Source organism: Pinus tabuliformis, chromosome X (assembly GCF_031772625.1).
Source record: "Pinus tabuliformis cultivar Carrire ecotype Pingquan chromosome X, CPIR1, whole genome shotgun sequence".
Classification (NCBI taxonomy): Eukaryota; Viridiplantae; Streptophyta; class Pinopsida; order Pinales; family Pinaceae; genus Pinus; species Pinus tabuliformis.
Window position 1 is genome coordinate 665,241,601 of NC_142308.1, and position 20,565 is coordinate 665,262,165.

Genomic DNA, 20,565 nt, shown 5'->3' on the forward strand with positions numbered 1-20,565 from the left:
TGCATAGAAGTCTTCTAAGTACTCAGGCCAGGCCACTTCACCTTCACCATCATACGTGAATTTGGACAAGAGATCAAAAAATTCCCTCGTGATGTTGAGAGTTTCACATGAAAAAAACATCGTGCAGGGGTGATTGTGACAAAATCCATGATAGATGTGAAAAGGTTCAAAACAGGATGAGAGGACACAACTTGTCATCTAGCCCTCCTTATAGCGCCAGAATTGTTGACGATACTGGATCCACCAACATGTCAGAGGATCTTCTCGGTAAGAAGTCCCAACAAGACCTCAGACAATTTTGTGTAGGAGTCCTAGCAGTGGGTTGTATGGTATCGCCTTGACCATGGTTTCATACAGAGGTAAGTAAGATGTCCCTGTTGGTAGTAAGGGTGTGACATATGCAGCAAGTCAAGGAAGGTGCATGAGTGGTTCTAACACATGGAGGGTGAGGTGAGTGCGCCCCTTGGAAACCTATGAAAGCACAGAGTTAAGAAGGGAACACATGAGCTAAGATGCCTCACAAACTGGAAGGAAATTGAGCTAACAATCCAAAGTGATGGTTAAACCAACAACACATTTCAGTGAGATTTATACATACATATAAACAAAATAGCTACACATGAATGTGTAATAAAACATATACATATATCATTTAGAGTAAACAAGATAGACGAAATACAATACGAAATATGCATGAAACGTGTTGGCTATGTTATATTAAGAAGTGTAAGTTCCAGTCACACAATACAACCATGATCAACCACTAGTTCTGACAGCAGAACGTTACAGTCACTGTTGCCTGCTCCTCCAAAGAGATATACTAGCTCTGCATAGTGAAGAAGCCAAGGCTCGTTACAATACTCTCCAAGCTTTCTCTAAGATACTCCTATCAGAACCTTGGCTGACCAAAAGCCTCTACAATTAGTTATGAGGGACTATATATAGTAAAGGGTGGGGTGGCCCTTGAAATTCCTCTTTGTGAATATTAATCTAACCTCATGAATCTTCATCTACTCTACGACTATTACATCCAACTATCGACACTTGAACTTCCAATTGACAAGAAGTTACATACAATCTACACATGTACCCATGTGAGACAAAATAGGCTTGAGAAAGCCATGTAAGACATCACTATGACTCAGACAACTATGGAAAAACTATCTCTTCGACATCCTCACGGTGGTCGACAGTAGGGAACTGATGCCATGCTTGGTAGTCCACGATAGTGTCTGTGTAATATGTGGTGACATCTTTCTGGAAATGAACTCTTGCCTCCATTCCTTCCAGGTACACTGCTTGGGCTCCTCTATCCAACTCGTTTGATAACATGAGCATCATTGTCTTGAGTGTGGTTGGACCAAAAACATACTGATGCATGGTGTTTGCACTGATCACCAAGTCTGGGCTAGTGGGTATGCGCATCAACTCGTCAAAGTATGATTCAAGCTCCAGCTGGACCTGTACGTTTGTCTTTTCCCGGGTGAGTGTCCCAATATATGGGATTGTGTGTGCGTGCATAACAACATCCATAATCCTGAATACTGTTGCATGGGAAGCCTAAAAACTAGTGATGAGCTGCGGGAGATCTTCATAGTTCTAGATCTGCCTCCAGATGCGTGCCTTTAGCTCAACTGCTCTAGGCTTCACCATCTTGGGCAAGTGTAATGACGCTCTTGTGTATCTCATTGTCCATGTTTGCATGTAATCAACAACAACATGCATGCTTGACAAGATACGTGCTCTCCTAGCACATTGTTGTTGCCAACCGTTGAGATGGAAAACTACCTTATGCATGGTGCCAAACTTGGAATACAATGCCCACATGACTGACTCAAGGGACAATACTTCATCTATTATTACCTTCTTCAACTCTGCTTCGACGGATGCTGTAATCAATTACCGTCCCTACTTGGCCATTTGTAACTCCTTAGCCATTCACTCATTCTCTGCTATCAAGAAGCAAACACTCAAGCTAGTGGCTTTGGCATATGCTCTGGTAGCATCGACCAATGCTGTTGGATGTTTGTGCACGTTGGAAATGATCACTCATTCCTCAAACTATGCAGGAGATGTGTTTTCATCTAGAGTAGGCACTCTGCGAGATTGCACAACTCTATGTTGCGACTCATTGAATGAGATTTTGTGCCTCTCTTCTTCCAGATTGTCTCCAAGGATCTCACTGTCTCCTCAATTGCTTGGGACTTCTTCCACTTCCGTATGTGGTGAAGTTTCTAAGTCAACCTCCTGGTGGTAAGGCATGAGGTCGATGTCTTTCTCTAACTCATGTTGCTCGATATCAGTATCCATCTACTCGTGTGCTTGTTCAATCTCTGGAGAAAAGTCCTGCTCCTATGATTGCTCACCCTGTCTGCTTGGTGCTAGGTATTTAGATGAGTCGACTACCTATATGGGTGCAATTTCATCTGTCTGTACATGTTTTTCCCCCTATTGTACTTGTTCCTATTGCATTTTCTTCTCCTGTCTACGCAACTCCTTTTCCTTCCGAAGTTGTTCCTTTAACTCATGGAACTACTTCTTTGTTTCCTCCATTCTCCATTTTTATCTCTGCCTTTGCGCATTCCTCTTGTCGTGTTTTTTCCTCTTCACCTATATTTCCAAAGATTATTTTTGCACAAGTGGGTCTGCTCAGAACTTGTAGCTTTGTTCCTCCTCCACGCTATCAACAATCTTCCTCTTGCTTTTGTTGTAGGTTTTAACCCGATACAGAAATTACCTGCATACAAATTCTAAAACACAGAAAATAAATAATGCGAGAGAAGAACACATAAAACACATATACACAGAGATTTTCCCCTCGATCCCAAAACCGGGACTACCAGCTTGATTTTTCATTATGTTCCTTTCAATGTTATAATACATATTTATACATGCAAAAGCATCCAATACCATGGACCTAAAACCATCGCATCCAATACGATGGACCAAAAACCATCGCGTCCAAAAAACATGTGCAAAAATCATTCACAAAACCATAGGTGGGTCCGCCCATCCTAACATAGCGTCAAAAACCAAAATTTTCCGAGGCGCTGCCCCAGACCCCATAAAGTGGGGTTACGGGTTCCCCTCAAACCCCCTATTAACTACGTGGAAAGAATATAACACAACCCAACATTCTCCCACTTGTTGTTTTCTTTCCACAGGAGGCCACAAGAGAGCTTAGTCATTTTTCCAGCCCTGAAATGCCCATTGTCTCTCTACACCAAGAGAACTTCTCAGAGCTCACAGATTTTGTCAATGCATCTGCAATATTCTTCAAAGTGTCCACCTTTACCAGCAACACCTTTTTGTCTTCTATCATATCCCTCACAAAGTGATACAGAACATCAATGTGCTTTGTCTTTGAATGATATGTGAGGTTCTTTGCCAAGAAAATTACACTTTGGCTATCACAGTCTATCCTTATAGCTCCCTGTACTAACCCCATACTTGAACACAATCTCTGCAACCAAACTGCTTCCTTGCTTGCATGAGTGGCTACAATGTATTCTGCCTCTATATTTGATAGTGCCACTACAGATTGTTTCTTACTCATCCAACTGACTGCACCTCCAAATAGGTTAAACACATACCCACTTGTAGATCTTCTCTGATCCATATCTCCAACCCAGTCTGCATCAACAAAGCCACGAATATCCAACATTCTGTCCAATCCTGATCTTCCTTGGTAGCACAAACCATAATCACTAGTGCCACGCAAATACCTGAAAACCCGCTTCACTGTTGTCCAATGCTTCTTTCCTGGTTTTGACATAAACCTACTCAATGCTCCCACTGCATGTGCAATGTCTGGTCTAGTACAAACCATTGCATACATCAGGCTACCGACTACACTTGCATATGGAACACGGGACATGTCCACTTCCTCTTCTTGTGTCTTGGGACATTGTTCAACAGATAACCTCACACCTACAGGAATAGGGACCTTCACCGGTTTACTATCCTGCATATTAAACCTCCGCAGTATTGTCTCGACATACTTCCTCTGGTTTACCCAGAGCTTCCTCTTTCCCGATCTCTTTTAATTTCCATGCCCAAAATATAGTTTTCAACACCAAGATCTTTCATGACGAATTTGGAGGACAATTGGGTCTTCAAATCCTGGATAATTTATTTGTCATTTCCAACCAGTAACATATCATCCACATACAAGACCAGATAAATAAAACGGTCACCAATTAATTTAAAATACACACAGTGATCTGCTTTGCTTCTGGTGCAGCCAAGTCCCCATATAAATGTATCAAATTTCTGATACCACATCCTTGGTGACTGTTTTAACCCATACAGAGACTTCTTTAACTTGCATACCAGTTCTTTCTTACCCTTCACTGCAAAGCCTTCAGGTTGCTTCATGTAGATTTCCTCTTCCAGATCCCCATGAAGAAATGTTGTCTTCACATCCATCTGTTCTACCTCAAATTCAAAAGCAGCAGCAATAGATAAAAGTAATCTAATAGAAGTTACCTTGGCAACAAGAGAAAAAATATCACCAAAATCAATTCTCGGGAACCTGGGAATAATCTTTTGCTACCAACCGAGCTTTGTATTTCTCCACTTTTCCTTCTGCATTTGTCTTCTTTTTGAACACCCATTTGCTGCCAATGGGTTTCCTTCCAGCTGGCAACTCCACTAGATCCCAAGCCTCATTTTTGTGCAAAGATGCCATTTGATCAACCATGGCCTCTTTCTAGAGTTTTCCATCCTCTGAATCTACTACTTCCTTCACAGTTATGGGATCATCTTCAGTAATAGATAAAGAAAAATTTGAAGAGAAAGCAGATGGACTATACCTTTCAGGCTACCTTCTTTCTCGAATTGATCTTCTCACAGCCGGAGTTTGTGGCTCTTCATCTTCCGATTCCTCCTTTGCTATAGAGTCTGATTCTTCCTCCTTTAGCTCAAACTCTATCTTCTCAAGTTCCTTTCGTTGGACTTCATGTTTAATAACATCTTTCACCTCTCTGAACACCACATCTCGGCTGTACACAACCTTCCGTGTGACTGGGTTCCAAAGCTTATAACCCTTTAAACCATCCTTATACCCAATAAAGATGCACTTTTTAGATTTACTATCCAACTTGGTTTGTTTCTCCTTTGGAACATGTACATATGCATCACATCCAAATACCCTCAGATGTGAAAGAGAGGGTTTCTTATCAGTCCATACCTCTTGTGGAGTCTTATCCTTCAATGGTGATGAAGGTGACCTGTTGACCAGGTAACATGCAATATCCACCGCCTCTACCCAGAATTCCTGTCCTAACCCGGCACCACTGAGCATGCTTCTTGCCCTTTCCATCAACATCTTGTTCATTCTTTATGCAACTCCATTTTGCTGAGGTGTATATGGAGTATTTTTCTGCCGTGATATACCACACTTGTTACAACATTCTTCAAATTCCTTGCTGCAAAACTCTTCACCATTATCTGTCCTCAGCACCTTTATCTTCTTCTCTGTCTTATTTTCCACAAGAGCCTTAAATTCTTTAAACCTGTCAAAGACTTCAGATTTCTTCTTAAGGAAATATATCCATGTATTCCTAGAGAAGTCAACTATAAATGATACATAGTACACAGACTTACCCAGTGATGGAACCTTCACAGGTCCAAACACATCACTGTGAACAAGCTCTAATATCTGTTTCACCCTCTTACTACCAGAGGGGAAACTCACCCGATTCTACTTCCCATATACACAATTTTCACAAAAATCAAAATCTAGAGAGCTATTACTCATACCTTCTACCATATCTTTACCATAAAGTATTTGAAGGCCCTTCTCTCCAATATGTCCAAGCCTTTGATGCCACAACATGGTCTTCTCTCCAGAGACCACTAGATTTTCTACTCCACTTTCAGGAACTAGAGAACTATTGCACCCATCAATAACAGTGCTACCTTGCAACTTGTACAAAGTTCCAATCCAAACTCCTCGCATCAATACCAGTGCTCCCTGAACCATCTTGCAGGTATCCTTCTCGAACACTGTTTTTACACTTGCATCATCCAACTTGCTTACAAAAATCAGATTTCTGACCAATGCAGGAATATGCAGAACACTCGGAAGTGTTCTAACCCTTCCACCTTGCAACTTCAACTTTACTTTTCCGCGACCAATGATTCTAGCCTTCCTATCATCTCCTAAGAAGACATCACCACCATCATATTTCTCATACTCGCAGAACCACTCTCTATGGGGAGTGAAGTGAAAGGATGCATCTGAGTCAATCAACCATGCCTCGCGATCTACATATGTACTTGAAGAAGCCAAGTACACATCCCCACCTTCATCTGAAGTGGTTTTCACCTCTACAGAAGGAGCATCATCAGAGCCCTTTCCTTTTTCAAGAGCTTTAGATTTACAATCCCTTTTGTAGTGCCCTTCCTTTCTGCATTTCCAGCACACCACCTTTACAGGTTTTCCTGGAGATTTAGATCTCCCTCTAGATTTAGATCTCCCACTCAATAACTTATTTTTGTTTCTGTTCTAGGACCGTCCTTGTACAAACAAGGCATCACCATTCTGGCTCTTTGTATTTTTCCGTCTCATCTCCTCCGTCAGCAAGGATGAGACTATTTCATCAAAATGCAAGGTAGTTGCATTGCTACCTATTGCAATAACTAGACTATCCCACGAATCTGGTAGAGAACACAACAAACTGATGCACTTATCTTCATCTAAAATTTTAATATCAACAGATGCTAACTGACTTACCACAGTATTAAATGCTTTCAGATGCTCTATCACCGAGTCTCCATCATTCATCCTCAAGTTATATAGCTTTTTCCGCAAGAACAATTTATTCACCAGAGACTTAGATTGGTACAAAGTCCCTAACTTGTACCACAAAGCCTTCGCCGTAGCTTCCCCTGATACATTCAACAATACTGAATCTGAGACACACAATCGTATTGTGCTCTTTTCCTTCTGATCCAAATTCTTCCATTCTTCATCGGACACTCCCGTTAGTTTAGTACTTGGATCTACCGCGATCCAATGATCTTTATCCACCAACAGATCCTCCATCTTGAGTTTCCACATCTCAAAACTTTGACCATTAAATTTCTTGATCTCTATCTTTCCACTGCTCGCCATCTTCTTTCACCACTAGAATCGATATTGCAGATCTCTCACTGAATAGGGTTTACCACAGGCCCGAGCAAAACCCCTCAACAACAAAGGCGTCCCCTTGAAGCCAAAACTGCTCTGATACCAAATGTAGGTTTTAACCCCGTACAAAAATTACCTGCATACGAATTCTAAAACACAGAAAATAAATAATGTGAGAGAAGAACACATAAAACACATATACACAGAGATTTTCCCCTCGATCCCAAAACAGGGACTACCAGCTTGATTTTTCATTATGTTCTTTTCAATGTTATAATACATATTTATACATGCCGAAGCATTCAATACCATGGACCGAAAACCATCGCGTCCAAAAAACATGTGCAAAAATCATGCACAAAACCATAGGTGGGTCTGCCCATCCTAACATAGGGTCAAAAACCAAAATTTTCTGGGCACTGCCCTAGACCCCATAAAGTGGGGTTACGGGTGCCCCTCAAACCCCCTGTTAACTACGTGGAAAGAATATAACACAACCCAAAATTTGTCGCGTGCCAGTATGTTTACCTTCATTGCTGGTGCTCTCTTCGATGTTGATTTACACCTCTTTTCTAACCATTCCACAATGATGTCAACCAGTTCATTGGGCCTAGAGAAGTTTTAACAATATCTCCATGGGTCCTCCTCCACCCAATGACACACCCCGTGGATCCACTAGAACTTTACTCTCGAGTAGTGATCTTTTACAAAACAATGTGGGTCATACGGATTGTGGCTTTGGGCATCGAAATGATATTTATTGATCTCCTCTGCTTCAACATCTGTGTGCTTGAAATTTCGTATCTCGTATAACCTGATCCGCAATGGAAGAGTGGGCCAAGGTGCCTTCTTCTGGTGCACCCTAGATGACAGTCCTGTTGAGATGTTGTATGATATTTCCAGCATGACGAGTTTGTCCAAGGAAAACTTTGGTAAAACATGCGAAGGCTTCTCCACGCTATACATCCATATGAATGTGTTAGATGGTTAAGCATACCAATCCTCTATGTCGATCATTACCTCCATTTTTTCCTTCGACATGCAAGGTGGATCCTGCTCAAATATCATCTTGTACATCAGGGTGACAAAATGATCTGATAGCTGTGTGATAACTCCTCTAAAGCTGCATTAAAACAACATTTTACAATAAGTGTTCACAAAGGTCTTCGTTGATGTCCATGCCCACTTCAATCTCGATAACTCCTGTTGGGCATAGATTGCATCCAAGATGTAAGCAGACATGTAGATTTCTGTTTGCTGACCTTTGGGTGGTTGTCAAGCTCTTGTTACATGTTCCTTCAGCCTGTGAGCTAACATGTTGGATCAGTTGCATCCTTTGCCTTCCCTAGCCAGTTGAACCAATGCGATCACCCAACTTTGTGGGAAGGTTTTCATGCTCTCTTGGCTATACAAGCGAAATGCAAAGATGACCAAGTATTGATACACCTTCCGCAGTATCTTTGTCTTGTAAACCTAGTTGGGTGTCATCTTGAATTTTGTCGGTTCCTTCATCCAGTTCTTCGAGATATCTCTCGAGTTGGTATTGTTGCTGGGTATGCTGAAGGGTGTCTCCATGGTGATCACTAGCTTCGACATATGGTACATCTGGTCATAATCCTATGCCCCGAAGTTAGAAATCTTCATCCCGATGATGCTACTCAATTTCATCATCTCAGGATCAGTGTGCTAGATGATTCAATGTATCATGTCTATGCATGGGAACATAGGATACCTTAATGCAATCTGGTACAAGCCAGACTTGTGAATGTTCACATAGACTTGGCGGTCTTCTAGGTCTTCCCCAAATGTTCTTGCAAATGCATCATCGACCTCTTTCCATTTCAACTTTATGACCTTGTCTAGAATCAGTTGGGTGTGTTCATAGATAGGAAAACTTGTAGACACTCGCTCAACTGCTGCTCAAGTTGTGCTTCTGTTAGTGTCCTTTGATCCTGCTCTCTTAGATGCCATTGATCCTGAAATGCTAAGAGGTGGACGAATACCTGCTAGATATGGAGACATGGAGACATGCATGGCAAGAAATATGCCAGCTAAAACCAATGCAAACTTGAGGAACGACATGCAAAATACCTGGGGATTGACTCGCAAGGACTGCACAATTTTTCCTGGCAGGCCAGGAGACTGGCTGCCAGAACTGCGCAAAAGGCAGTGCAGACTGCTAGGAGGCTAGTTGATTGCTGGAATTGCGTAATACACAATCTAGACTGGCTTATTGGGTGCTGGGATTGCGCAATGCACAATTTCAGCTGGTGAGGGTTGTAGGCACAATGACTGCATTGGGAAATTTTTTGGGTGAGCAGTCAATGCCCCTCAGAATTTTGCAATGAAAGACTGTAGGATAGGCATTGGGAAGAAATGTGCATTTTTTGGGAGGAAGGAAGAGCCTTCCCTCTCAGGATTGCGCATTGCTACCTTGGTGAGGTGGAGTCCGGTTCAAGGTTGCCTAGACCCGCCGACGGGAAACTGAAAGCAAATGTGGATGTGAATACATGGTGATACTGAGTGTAAGTAGAAGTGAATGATCATGCATGAAAACAACGAATGCAAGATTTAGAAAATGGAACAACATGCATGTGTGTGAAGCGAGTCGCTGAATCAACGACTGTTCGTGCAAAACAGTGTCATGCATGCAACAACAATGAGATTATAACGAAAACTGAAACGGTGCTAGTACAAGATAATATGCATGTAAATGAGAGAAAGCTTTCACAGAAATCAAGCAGACATCACCCGCACAAGCCAAAACACAAAAAGCGACAGAAATGCTACAAAAGACAAGTTAAGTGGACTTACCCACAAATAGTTGAGCTAGATGTGTCGAAGACTCCTAGATGTGATGTGGGATGTCAAAGCTCCAAGATTGATGTGAAGAAGTTGAACTCTCAAGTGTTGACTAAATAAGTTCGAGGCTCATGATGTGCATGCCACAAATCTAGGAAAAAGCGACACTTGGAGGAAATATTCTAAAACGATCTTTGCATGTAACCTCTAGCTCCTAAAAATAGCTCCCTAAAATATAGGGATGATTTTTGCATGTTGCTTTTGCTATTTTGGGAAAAATCAGCCCATGCATGCAAGTCAAGTTTTCTAGGTCTCGGGTGGAACTAGTCAACTCGATGGCACATGCAACAACTTGCTTGCCTGAGGGAGAAATTTGCACATTTATAGGAGGGAGCTGGGCTAGCTGCCCAGAGGGATTGCACAATTTCTGGGCTGAGGTAGCTCACTTTTTCCCATGATTGTACAATTTTTGAGCTGAGCAATCCTCCTAGGTCAGATTGCGCAGTTTTCTTTGGGAAGGTTGACTGACATGATTGCGCAATTTTTGAGCCCAACAGGCTGCTAGTAAGATTTGCACAATTTTTGGAGGGAAGACTGGTTCCCCTCCAGAATTGCGCAATTTTTTGAGGGAGATTCTCAGCCAGCAGCTGGACCAAGTTCGGTGAAGCAACCTGAGAGGGGAGTGAAACAAGCCATAATGCATAGGTTGTCATGCTACTAGAAAACCACTGATCCCATGTACTTGACAATGTAAGACATGCTGTTGAGGATGGTTGGTAGGGAGGTTCCAAAATGAAGCTAAGGCAAAATTTTGGAGGGTGGTTGTAGCCGCTACAACACATTCACAATAGTCATTTTTCTTTTTCTAGTAGTTTCATATTCATTATATACATGAATGGTTTAGTAGTTTATATTCATTCCATTTACTTTCATTAATAATCATTATAAATGACTAATTTAGTCAAATATTCATTTTATTTGTATTCATCATTAATCAATATGAACTACTAATTATTAGTTTTAGATTGATTTTATGTGTTCATTATTAATCAACATAAATTAATTAGTATGATTTTGCAATTAAATTTAAAAAAAATGGCATACAATGTGCATGTTCATCTAATATGAAAACACAAAGTTACATATGTTAATTACAATACAAAATGATATCATGTACAACTATAAATAATTTCAACTACAAATTATATTATATGAAATGTCAAGTATTACAATATGAGTTGGCAACTTAATATTGGTTGGGCAACAATTTACTCATAAAATATTTTTTCATCACTTTAAAACATTATCATTATGTTGCCAAGGAATTGCAGGTGAATTCACCAACTCTAAAGACTTGACCATCAATCTGATGTATGTGTGTCTCATGCAGGATATTGGTTTTAAGTGTATCACTAGACTACTTCTCTTCTCTCTCTCGTTCTATATTTGTTGCTCCAATGCTATTGTTCTCCTCTTTCTTCAATTCCCGCTTCTTACCATCAATATTGAGTTCCTCTTATGAAAATGAAAGAAGATACAATGCAGAGTATAAGATACAATGCGATGAATGATGAGATATAAACCAAAGTAGACTATATAGGATTTATACAAATATACCTCAACATCAACAATGTCAATGCCATGTTTCCCCAGAAATGCAAGAAATTCGAACATGTTTCTTCAGTTGGGTAATAGCGACCACTATGTGACTAGATGACCTATATAAACAAAGAAAATAAAATGTCATGATAGAAAATAATACCTTAGGAACTTAGTATTCAACCTTCAAGAAAATCCTAGGAACAATCATGCCAAATAAGTTACATGCTAAAAAACTCAAGCTGTAGATAACTTGTGAAAAAAAATGGAAAGAAAAAGACATCATATAATAAATAATGTATGACAACTAGCTAGAAAATTCCATCATAGAAGAAAAAATCTCTTATGGCTACCCATACATGTGGGTGGGTAACATGCCCCAATATGTTATGATCCTTAGGGTCTAGAGGAAGTAAATATCCTACTAACATACTAATACAACTTGGAAATATTACATGGTGCACAAGGCCTTGTAGTCCCCTTGAGAAACACAGCACACTCTCACAAGACTTGTCAATACTACCACAGTAGATCGGGGCTTGTAGCTTGGTCAAGGAACAATAACAGGAACACAATCTCAATAAACACATGTCAAGATCAATTCCTATCACATTGTTAGAAATCTTACATAATTTATGAGTTGGTAGATAAAACTACCCAAACATTTGATCATTAATCAATAATTACATGAAGCAGATTTGCCATCTAACCTTACATAACAACAATAAACATTAATCACAATAGCATATTTATTGGCTTGAAATGTATATCATTTTAACAATTTGATCCAATCAGGCTACAAAAAAGAAAATCATAGAACACAATTCTCATTCAATGAACGTACCATGGGGGAATAAGTAGCTTTAAAAGAACAATTCAAAAAATTCCTAGAAAGAATAAAAATTCTAGAATTACCTTGGATTACAATGCAACCAACTACGTGATCCAAAATATTTTCACTATAGCCTAGACTGGGAAAGTGATGATATATTGCTCCATCAGCCCTTATCATTGCTCCATATTTTTCCTGACTATCTATTCTAACTGATGGTGCTTTTACACCCAACATCTGTCAAGGATATTTTCATAGGAATCTCACATTTTATCTAGTAAATAAATTGTTGAACTCTATTGCTGGGAAGGGATCCCTGGGGTAAATTTTGGTAAATTTTGTAATTTATTTTTGTGAATATGTAAAGTCTCCCTGAAATATGGAAGCAGAGCGCGAAGATAGTCAGATTAAAAGGGGATTTAGTCCCTTAGGTGCGTAGGTAACATGAAGGTTTTGAGACCCACCCATGGTCCACAGATCATGGTATGTAAAAGCAAAGCTATAAATAGAAGAATCATAGCGAGTCTAAGGAAAGATATAAAGAATATTTGTAAGGGCAAGTAAGCTAAGGCATGAAAGGTTTGTTTCTTGTACTTAGGCAAAGGGGAAGGCTCTTGCAGCTAAGTGCGCGGAGACTTTGGTAGGTCTACAGGTTGAGTGTGCAGGCCCCTACAATTGAGTGCGCAAGGAACGTAAGTCTGTACTTGAATGATCATATCTAATAAAGAGAGTTTTGAGGCAATTCTTGTGCATTTGTGTATTATTTCTTACTTCTGCAAGTTTCTGTATTTTCGCTCTATGTTGCAATCTATATGAATTAATGTATATCGGTCGCACGAAAGTAATAGATCAATACTATTTATGCATTTTATGAATGATTAAAGACCTTTGCGAAGATCTGGAAGTCATTTAAGTAAATTACTATAATTATCGGTTTTGAAAGGGTTAAGGTTCATGAAGATAGAAATAAGCCCTAAGAACCATAGGAACTTATCACGTTGACCTTTGGATACATAAACCTAGTTCTGTCATCCCCCAATACTACTTCGGGTGAGACTGCAGCCTGCATTACGCGGGTTGTTGCCGAAAGGGCCAGGAGTTAGGGTTTTGTTGGGTTGCACAGATAAATTTGAACCTGCGTCAGGCCTCATCAAGCCAAAAAATGGTTTTGTTGTCGGGTCCGGGATATTTCTAAAGGGATGTGTGGTAAGTGGTTCCCCACTAAGGAAGAAATTGAAAAGTGGATCGATCTGAAACTGCACACATTTGCAACCCAAGAGAACATAAATCTACATTTGTCGAAGGAAGAGTGGTTAAATAGATACCTATATACAAATGAAAATGAAACATTCCTATGCTCTTTCCCCTTTGAATTACATGAGTGGCTATCCAAATTAGTGGATAGTTAGGGTACGTGGAAGCTTGACGACCCTATTGTGTGGAACCCATAACTGGTGAAGTGCTTGGAGGCTTCAGAAAAATAAAATCGCATAGGCCGTCAACCACTAGATCAATCGTATTCTAGGAGGATTCATCGCTGAATTCACAATCGACACATCTGCCAGCTAGAGTGAAGCAGAGCATAGGTTCTTCAAAGGACCAAGAGGTAAGTACCTGAAATCTCTGAAGACTTGGATTAAGATGCTATTGTGTGAAAAGATGATTATTCCTTTAAATTGATGTTTGGGACTATGCAAAGTGGGAGAGAATTTAGAAGGAATGAAGAATCAGTCTCTGAATACAATCCGCTATTATGATTTTCTGATAGCGACGAAGAAGGTAATATTCTGAGAACACCGCAAAGTGCACTACAACTTGTAAGTCAAGGTATCGCATGAATACCTCATCCACCCACTCCACCTCTGCCTCCACCTCCACCTCACACACCTACACCTACACCTCCGCCTCCACCTCCACCCCCACCTCCATCATTTAATATGGTGAATACAATGAAGTTGCATGTGTTTAAGGGTGTGGGAACTGAAGACCCCAAACAATTCTAGTTTGTCGTAGATGTTGTATGGATGACACAACAAATCACTGATGACAATATGAAGAAAGTGTAGCTAGTCACAACGCTACAGGACAGAGTGCTGAGTTGGTACATCAAGTTCTGCACAGATAAGCCCACTGCGACTATGCTAGAGACCCAGCAAGCACTGAATAGTGAATTCAAGAAGCCCAAATCTTAGGCTCAGTCTGTAACAGAGTTCAAGGAGATTCAACAGAGGGTAAATGAGTCCACATGGGACTTTGATCAAAGATTAAAATGTTTGATTCAATAGGCTAATATGACAATTACAGATGCTCAACATAGAGACTGGTATATTTCTTCGCTCCTACCGCATCTGAGAGTGTCATTGTTACAACAGAAAATAGGAATATAAGAAGAAGCAGTGGAGATCACTATGATATTAGAAGCTTCGATAGTGTAGGATATAGATATAGGGGTACAACAGATTCAATCATAGCTAGCAAGTCTGCACATGGAATTGCAAATCCTGAAGAAGGGAAAGGAAGCACAACCCGAGATATGCACAAAAGTTTGGTGCTTGAAGTGTAAGGGCCAGGGTCATGATAAGGACCACTGTCATGTTTATCAGAACCACCTCATTGGGGAGGCCATGTTCCTCTAAAACCAGAAAACATCATTGGATTGAGCACGGGAGTACCCTTATGGTGTGTTATCTATCAAGTACCAGGGAATCACGCGACTGATAACTGTCATCTCCTACAAAAAATTGTGCAAACACCACAAAAATTACTTTGTACCTTCTGTAAATTAGTTGGGCATGATGAACACAATTTCCAGAGCTATGAACTGATGACGGAGTGAACCCCTACGTATAGAATGTAGATGGAAAATCATCCTCAAGATCACGGCGTGGGTGCAGTGCATGGAGGATTCTAGGGTCGAGGAAGAGGACGAGAAGGAGGGACTGGAACAGGTCGTGACCAAATCATTTGTTATAGTTGTGGAGAAGCATGCCACTTTTCTCGTGACTATCAAAACACAACACATCCCTCCTACCAGTATTGTCGACAGTGTGATCACGTTATAGAATATTTCACAACACTAATAGCCAAGATGTAGGAGAAGAAGACACAAAAACCTATGCAAAACATTTAGATGATAAGCGAGGAGCTTGGTGAAGAAGAGTCTAGAATTAACATGGTAACGCGCAGTGGTATTGCCACATGAGAAGATAAGGGGAAGAAGTTTGAAATTGAAGGATGGGTATGCAAGGCTATGGAGAAGCAAGTTGGATTCGACCTAAATTGGGCTAAAGAAACCTTATGGAAGCCAAAAATAACTTCTCTGAGGCCTCTACCTCAGGGATTCAAGATGAGTCTAGAAAAAGCAACAAAGCACAGGACGTAGATCCTTCATTATTAGCCACCTTTTTAAAGACTTGTATGAAGTTGTTATGTGATAGAAATGTGGTATAATGGCTTAAAGAGTCAATTGATAATTGTACAGGTAAGTTCAAACCTCCTCCAGAACCGAGCGTTGTACAAAAAATTAGAAAAATCAAGAAACGAACAAGCTATGAAATGAGGCTAACAACGTAGATTAGATAATATGAAATGGAGCAAGTAATTCTTGATCTAGGATTAGATGCAAATGTGCTACTGAAACAAACTTGGGAAAGAATGGGGAGACCTACGCTGCAGTGATCTCCTATCTAGTTTTGCATGGCCAATCAACAAAAAATCATTCTTATGGGATGCTTGTATGGGGTAACGGTTGATACTGAAGGAGCAAGCACTTTAGTCAATTTTGAAGCGATAGAGATAGTGGATGATAGTAATCCTTACCCTGCACTATTGGGAATTGATTGGGCCTTCAATATGGATGCAGTCATTAATATTAAGAAATGAAAAATGATATTTGAGAAGAAATAACTTCAAGTAATTGTTCCTTTAGATCCATCTAAAGGTACATGATACACAGAACTAGTCCAAAATTATGAAGAAGAGGAAAATATGGATCAGATATATAAGATCATTGCATGAGATGAGGACTGGATCAATTCTACAGCAGATGGAAAAATTACATGGGATAAAGATAGCTCCTGCACCTCAGATTTTGACGAAGAGCTTGAGCATTGGCAGAATAGATTACATGAAGTCTCTTTTTTGCACTGCAACATGTTGACCAATTCACTTTGATGCGTATCCATGGAGGTAATAAATCTTCCTCATTATGATGGTTTAGATGATGTTAATTTGTTTCTGGATAAGTTTTAAAGGGAGGTGCTAGAAGAGCATCAGTTCCAGGCATTAGATCTGGCACTGCACGATACGCCTTCTTGTTGGTGGGGTACGCATAAGGATAGCTTCGCTGATTTGAAAGAATACAGGAAAATGATGAAGCTGAAGTTTGGGTATGCCAATACCCATATGGCAGAGAAATACACTAGAAAATATGATACGCGCAAACATCTGGCGCAGTGGACTAAAGCATGGGGAGAAAGCCCTAAGCCTGAATGGGTGAAAATATTTTGTCATACCTTGGATACCATTCCAATGAATTGGTACCTGGAGACAGAGCTATGCCATGAAACAACTAAGTGGGATATCCTCAGGGAGAGTTTCTCGTTAACCTTCATCTTTGAGGATGGATTTGAATGTATTGATGAAACAGATTTTAAGGAATTCATCCACAATTTTTTAGAAGTTTAATTTGATGATTGGATTGTCTTTGGGTTAGTAAAGCTCCATGTTGCAAGTCTGCACTTATGTTGGACACTTGTCGCAGACATCAGATCGCCCTGAATTTGAAAAAAATCATCTTCTGTGTTCCTTATGGAATATTGCTAGGTCATGTGGTTTGCAAGTAGGGGTTGATGGTGGACCCTGCAAAGATTGTAGTTATTGTCAATTTGGAGGCCCTGAAGAATGTAAAATAGTTGCGCTTGACATTGGGCCATATAGGGTATTATCGAAAGTTTATTAAGGCATATGTGCAAATCACTGCAGCAATAGAGAAATTGTTGAAGAAAGATGAAACATTTTTCTAGGATGAAGAGTGTCAGGATAGTTTGGATATTTTGAAGAACAAAATGGTCACCGTGCCCATTCTGGTATTTCCTGATTGGAAAAAGGAGTTGAACCAATCGGTGCGTTGTTGACCCAACCAAGTGAAGGTGATATTGATCATCCTATAGCGTTCATGAGTAGGAAGTTGTCTAAAGTGGAGAATAACTGCTCGACTACAGAGCGTGAAGGACTGACTATGGTGTACATGCTATAGAAATTCTGGCACTATCTGTTACATGTACACTTCAAGATGTATAGAAACCATTCTACGCTAAAGTATCTGGTCAATAAGCCTATGTTGGGGGGGAAGATCTGTAGATGGATGTTGCTCTTTCAAGAGTATGATTTTGAGACTCTCCTGATCATCTCTCCCAAATTGAGACTGGTGATGAGCCTATTAGTTTGGAATAAGGGTTACCTGATGCCCAACTATTTTCTATTCGTGTCACAGACAATCGATATAATCTAGTTTTTAACAATTGGCATAGCCCCAGAAGGATATTCTACGCAGCTAAAGAAGGATTCTGTGGTTCACGCGGTTCATTTTTCTGTGATCGCTAGACACCTATATAAAATGGGTTGCGAAGAGATACTGTGCCAATATGTCCCAGAGTTTGAACGATCGAGCATCCTTGCAGAAGCACATGGAGGAGTGGCAGGAGGCCACTATGTAGGAAGAGAAACCACATAGAAGATCCTGCGTGTAGGACTTTGGTGGCCAACGATGCATAAGGATGCAAAAGCATATTTTAGGGCATGCGATTCTTGCCAAAGGATGAGGAGACCATTGTGGAGGGACAAATTTCCTTTGAATCCATAGATAACTTTGCAATCATTTGATAAATAGGTGATTGATTTCGTGGGTTTGATCCAACTGCCAGGGAAAAATACTAGAGCACGATATATTATTATAACAACTGAATACTTGACGCAATGGGTGAAAGCGCAGCCGGTAAAAGACTATACTACATCTACTACTGTGAAGTTTATCTTAGAATATATCCTGTCCTGATTTGGTTGTCCTAAGATATTAATGAGCGATAGGGGTATGTATTTCTTAAATGAAACGATTTCCACGATGCTTAAAGAATTCCAGGTCTATCATCAGAAGAGTACACCCTATCATCCTCAAGCTAATTGTACAGTTGAAGCCTTAAAAAAAAATTGGAGAATGCTCTGATGAAGGTTTGTAACACGAAGTGCAATGACTGGGATGTACGCATACCAACAGTCCTATGGGAATATAGAACGACTTGTAAAAAGCAGACAAGACAAACCCCTTTCAAGTTGATCTATGGGTAGGAGGCTGTGATTCCCATGGAATATATTGTTCTAAGTCTGTGGATTGCAGCGTTAACCCAAACGGATGATTGTGAGACTATGGAGGAGCACCTCGCGAAACTAATGGAGTTAAAAGAGGATCAGTTTTTGGCAGGATTTTACCAACAAGTGCAAAAGGAGCGCAAAAAGGCATGGAATGATCGGCATATAAAGCAGCTCACCTTCCAGGTTAATGATTTGGTCTTATTATATGAAAACAAGTTTACGAAATTCCCTGGAAAATTTCAAATGCATTTTCTGGGACCATATGTGGTTAAGGAAATTATAGATGGTGGCACAATCTAGCTCGCGAAGCTGAATGGGGAATTGTTTCCAGGAAGATTCAATGGTAGTTGATTGAAGTTGTACAAGGGGGATCTGCCCCTGCATAATGACTATATGATGGTGGGATAGTCTTAGTACTCCAAGAAGCTGCAAGGAAGCACATGACTATAAAATACACTGCCCGAAAATTGGAAAGATGTAGTAAGGAGGCTGTGTGAGGGAAGAAAGTAGGGCGCCAAGGAGGGTTGTGCCATAGAGGTTGGTGCCACGCAGCTGGGCCAAAACGTAGCTGTTGGGTGAATTATAGATGATTGGATGGAAAAAATCCCATTAGGAGGAGCGGGGAGGCCACATTTATGGAGCAAATATTTGAAAATTTTCCACCAAAGATGCATTAATGATAGAAAATTGGAGGGAATAGTTGGATTTGAATTCAAGAAAATTTGATAGAAAATTGGAGGGAAAAGTATGGCAGGTTGACTAGCATTTGAACACTTTGATTTCAATGAGTTTTCCTTAATCCCTGCTTCCATATAGATTATTGTATGTCTAATAATATTTCAGAAGACATTTCAGCATGACCAAAATTCACCAGCTTACCTGAGTGGCACCGAGAGGTCATCTTTGAGAGAATGATAGCCACTCCCCTCACAATCAAAGCCACGCCATTTGAAGTTGCATCCTCCACTAAAGTACCACCCCCTATTCCTATGAGAGTTTCAGCGCCTAGGTCTCCTTGACCTAAGTCCTCTGCAGCTGATAAAAATCAGAAAAAAACCGCAACAAGTTCTGGTGAGGAAATCACCACAAAAAATTCCCACAGAGATCTGACAAAAGGGTACAATGGACAAAACACAATAGCCACATGAGCTCCTTGATTTCGATGAAGAGGAGCTTCACGGAGGCATTAAAGAGATGGATGTCGAAGAGGGTGAGCCTATGACTCGGTTTCCAAAGTATATCCAACCTTGAAAAGGCAAATCTATGCAAGGCATCCAACAGACACAGAGGACAATGGGCCTCGCAGTGGAAGGCCCTACTATAGAGAAGCTCGTCGAGGAAGTACATCAGGAAGCTATGCAGGGCAAAATTTATTTGTAGGTTTTGAAGATATAGTTCCGTGAACTCGAGGATAAGATTGCAGCACTAGCTGAGTGAATCGAGGAAAAGTCACCAAATTGTGTTGGGGGCCTATTGGGAAGGGGTCACTGGGTTAAATTTTGGTAAATTTTGTAATTTATTTTTGTAAATATGTAAAGTATCCATGAAATATGGAAGAAGAGTACGAATATAGTTAGAGTCAAAGGGGCTTTAGTCCCTTAGGTGGGTAGGTAATAGGAAGGTTTTGAGACCCACCCATGGTTCGCAGACCATGGTATTGTAAAAGAAAAGCTATAAATAGAAGAATCATAGCGAGTCTAAGGAAATATCTAATTGAAGAATCTTTGTAAGGGAAAGTAAGCTAACGCAGGAAAGGTTTGTTTCGTGTACTAAGGCGAAGGTGAAGGCTTCTGCATCTGAGTGCGCGAAGACCTTGGTAAGTTCTCAC